The sequence below is a fragment of the Sodiomyces alkalinus genome, assembly GCF_003711515.1.
Source record: "Sodiomyces alkalinus F11 unplaced genomic scaffold SODALscaffold_9, whole genome shotgun sequence".
Taxonomy (NCBI): Eukaryota; Fungi; Ascomycota; class Sordariomycetes; order Glomerellales; family Plectosphaerellaceae; genus Sodiomyces; species Sodiomyces alkalinus.
In genome coordinates, this window is record NW_021167087.1 from 893,333 (window position 1) to 898,160 (window position 4,828).

Here is a 4,828-nt window from a genome sequence, read left to right on the forward strand (position 1 = left end):
GAGTATATTCCCCTATATTATTCCCGTAATAGCGACCTTAAGTAAACCTATAAATCTTAGAGCTCTAAGGCAATAGGTATCCCTCTTAGACTAAAGCTTTAATCCATTCTATAATAAAAGGACTATATAAGTAACCGTCTAGCTATATAGGGCTAGGGATAATATAGAACTTTTTAGCTATACTATTAACGGCTTCTTTAGGAGCTCTGATAGAAATTATCCACTATATCGTGAAATGGGCGACTTCGAGGAGGCGTTATTCACCTTTACCGTTAGACTATATACTATTATACCTATATATAATCTAAGTCTCCTAGTCAATAATCAGACTAATAAAATAGTTACCGTCGATATAGTAGATTATAGGGATAAAGCGGCTGGTTTTAGCACGTTACCGCGCCTTATCAGAGAGAGTTATAAACTCCGCCTTACCCTTAGTATCTATTCCCTAGCACGGAATCTTATTAAGGAATACCGTAGGCCTTAAATCCTCTTACCTACGGCTAACCACCGCACTTATCACTTCTTCTATAGTGCTTTTCTCTTACTACCTATCGGCCTTAATATCTTTACGTAGCCGGTAGGCTAATATTAAGATAGAACGGACCTTAAGATATCCTTCGCTATATAAGATTATTAAAGGCGATTATAATACGGCGAGCCCTATAGCCTCTACGTGTAACCCGTTATTCTTATTCTTATCCAGGAGTCCCTAAACTATCTACTAGCCGTCCTTTAAGATAGCTCTAAACCTAGTATAAGGGGTATTATTATCTATAGCCTTAAAAAGGCAAGGGCGGCGTTTCGTATATTAAGCTCGACTTTCTATCTTTTATCGTCGATTTAGATACCCGGCTTACCGTTACGAACCGGTTTTAGGATACTTTATTAAATATTACTAACCGGGACGTAGAATAGACTTTATTTAGGGAAATACGTGACTTCTTTAAGATGCCCTTATTCCGCCGTCGTATCTTCGTGGCTAAGGATCTCGCGGGCCCCTAGAGAGAGTATATTATAAAGATCGTGATAAGGCCTTACGCCGCCAGGGCACTTATCGTGCAGGTATATAGCGTAGTTAATAAGGTGCCCTGCTAGTACTATAAAGAACACTAGATAGCTATAATAGATCGGGTTAATAATACGATCACGTACCTATTCTATAAGTGCGTCTCCCTACCGTAGAATCCACGCTTCCCCGACTACGCTAACTATCTATTCTATAAGTCTGCTTACACGTTTCGAGATAAGGGCCTCCGTAAGGAGTTCTAATAGGCTAAGCATAAGATTAGCTAGCCCGATAATAATCACCCCGGCTTTAAACACTATAATCCCCTCCCTAAGGATAACTTAATACTACCGTAGTCTTTCTATAACGATAAACGATACCCGATCCACTCCCCTCGGACTAGTGTTTTCCTAGTTAATATAACCGCTATAGGCTATAAGATTACTCGCTAAATACGCTAGGCCTATAGCGGTAAGACCTCTAAGACTTATAATAGCTTACTTAGTCTTATCCTAGTGCTTTTAGCTTAGTATAGGAAGGAGGTAGATAGGTATTATAATATTATCCGTAAGGCTAAGGAGGTGTCTAACCGGGAGGAAATAGTTATCTACTAGACTATTCTGCTTTCTAAGGGGGCTTAGGTCTAGCGCCGGGTCTTTAAGAAGTACGGGCCTAAGGAAGGTAACTATAAAAGCGACCCTAACCTAGAAACTAAGTTATTTACTTAATAGGGTGCTTTATAATTAGAAGAATAGGTAGTAAGGATAGGTGCGCGGTTTACAGGGTGGCTTATAGGGAAGGGAATTAGATAGTTAATTATCCAAATAATATAACTCTAATAGATAAACAGAATTTTTATAAAGTAACGTTCCCTAGTGCTTAGGGTATTACTCTTTTCGCGAGAACTTTATAATAGGTCTGATCAGGGGAATAGGTAATAAGGTTAGGGGAAATAAGGTATAAAAGGAGGTCTTCTTCGTGGCTTATCTTCTTCTCTTTCTCCTTCTCTTTATAATAATCCGTTTTCTACTCTACACGAGTAGACTCCACGGGCCTATCTACCGATAAAGCCCTTATAAGAAGAATAAGATTTATAGGCAGCGGCCGGTAGTCGCTTAATTAGGCTAATAAAACTAGGGAATCCCCGGGTTTTCCGGTTTTTATTGTTATTACTGCCGTCATCGTGATATTATGTTTTTCTTTATTAGGGGTTTTTCTGGCGGGGCTCTTAACGCCGTTAACTTAGTGTCTTAAACTTACTCTTCTAGTAACAGGTATAGTGTTGGTCTTTTCTTTCCGGACGAGGAACTTACGTATAGTAGGCTTAAGGGTAGTATATATAGGTGTGGTTAGGGGAATAGGGTATAATATTAGTTATAGGGAGAGCGATTAGTAATAGAGATTAGGAAAAGGGGCTTTAAGCAGTAGGAAGAGGGTAGCTCTTATACTTCTAAAATCGGCCTTTAAGATTAACGTAATAACCTAATAAGTTACTAGTACTGGGGTTAGTAAAGGAGGGATTTACGGTTTACGGCTTATAGCCTTTAACGGTATTTCTCTTAATTATATTATACTCTTAGTAACCGTCTCTATACTAGTTATTCCCGACTATAACTCCCTTCTGCAGAATAGATAGCTTATATTAAACCGGGTGTAATTTAGCTTAGGTCCGATACATTATACGGTGATTAGAGGAATAGAAGTAAAGAATTCAAGATTATAATAAAATAAACCTATACTTATTATAGAAAAGAGAGTGTATAGTGGTATATCTCTATAACGTCTACATAGTTAGGCTTACTTATAAATATAATAAATAATAAATATAGGGAAAAGTCTTCTAATCGGGGGAAATAAGTCTAGACAGGTTTATAGTATCTCTAATCAGGGTAATAAAGGCAAAAGTTTAAAAAAGAAACGGACTAGGGTCGTAGTTAGAAAGATTATTTATAGGTTTACGCTCTTTATACTAGCGTATATCGCGACTCTAGGTGGATAAAAGACTTAGCTTTATTTACCCTTAGCCCTAAGACTACACGCTAGCCTCCTAGTAAGTATAGGCTTTAAAAATAAAGGAAATTAGGGAAAATAATAATAAGGAATAAAATATAGCTTACTAGTATAATCCTCGTACTTACTCGGGTTAAAATCTAGGCGCTATAGAATCTACACCTCGACGGTACTAGACTCCTTTACCTTTTTTAACTCTTCTTCCAGCTTCTTATAATACTCCCCTAATAACTCTCTTAGTCTCTCGGAGCGGCGTAAAATATCGTTAATAGTATAATTAGGGGAACTAACGTTATCCTCGGCCTTAGTATCTTCCTTAGGGTCCTTACCAGGTAAAAGGGGTGCTTTAGTGACTTCTTCGGTAATAGGCGCTCCTCGGGCAGGGTATATAATCTTAAGCTCAATGCTATAGTCCCGTTTAAGTATAGTCTAGTCCTTAGGCTCCTAGTGTCTATTATCGTTTTTAATAAACTTCTTTAGGCGGTTAGCGGTAAAAGTAATCCCTTTTAGTTCTTCCCTAGTAAGAGTCTTAAGGATAAGGGACTTATTATCGTGATTAGCCTTTCGGATACAATATAGGCCGTTCTAGCAGTAGTCGAGCTTAGCCTTACGGCTTATATCGATAGCTTTCTTAGTATCGTGAACTAGTATAAGATCCTTAACTTATAGCCTTTACTTACGGAGTACCCGGGCACGGCTAGCGTTAATATAGGCTATCCATCGCCCTTATTATTTAGTAATTATAGTAATAGCAGCTCATCGGTTAGTATTAAGCTAGGTAAAAGCCCTTAACCGAAGTATTATCTTATCCTTAGGGGTTTTAACGCGGCCCTAGTCTAGTACTCTCCAGGTTAGGCAGGTCGTCTTAATCGAGGTAATAGCCTTATAGCCGTATAGAAGGAAGAAAGGGGTACGGCTAGTGGAAGCCTATACCTATAGATTATATCTTTCTATAGGAATAAGGTAATAGCCTTAGACGTGTTCTTCTTTAGCAGTCAAGCCTTAACCTAACCTATAAATATATAGCGGGCCTTTATAAGATACTATCCTTAGAGATATTAAATGTTTAGGCAGACCTAGGTAAAAAGGAGGGCGGCCTCGGGCAGGCTTATTACGATTAAGGGGTCCTCCTAAGAACGGCTACGGCGGGCCTAGTATTTAGAATAGGACTCGATAAACCTCTAAACGCTCTTATAGATACTATCCTAGAAGTAGTTAGCGGCGAGGCGATAGTAAATACCCTGCCTTCCTCGGTATCCGGATTTATCGTAGGCTCTCCTAATCAGGTTAACCTAGGTATCCTTATCGTTAATCTAGCGTTTAGGGGTCGAATCGGCTTTAGTTACTCGGGTCTATAGTAATCCGTTCTTAAGGAATATACGGGTAGCTCTATCTTTGGGCTTTCTTAAGGGCGTTTATAGCGTATTATTAAGGCTCCTCCCACTTAAAGGTAGTATTCTTTCGTAGCGGGTCGGTTAGGGGTCTAGCGATAATAGCGAACTTATAAATCCAGACTCGGTAAAAGGTAGCGAGACCGAGGAATAAACGAATATTAGAAACTATACTATACCTCTCCTACTCTTAGACCTTTACTATCTTAGCCTGCTTAGAGGAATAACTATTAGTGCTATAGATATAGCCCACGATAGTGGCTACTTTCTAATACTACTAGCTTTTAATACCTACGATAATACCTTTAGCTAGTTCTACGTTAAGAAGCACTTTATCGATATTAGCGATATACTCGGCTATAAAACGGCGAATTCCTAGTCTAATTAGGGTATCCTCGTAGGTAGTTATCGGTCCTTT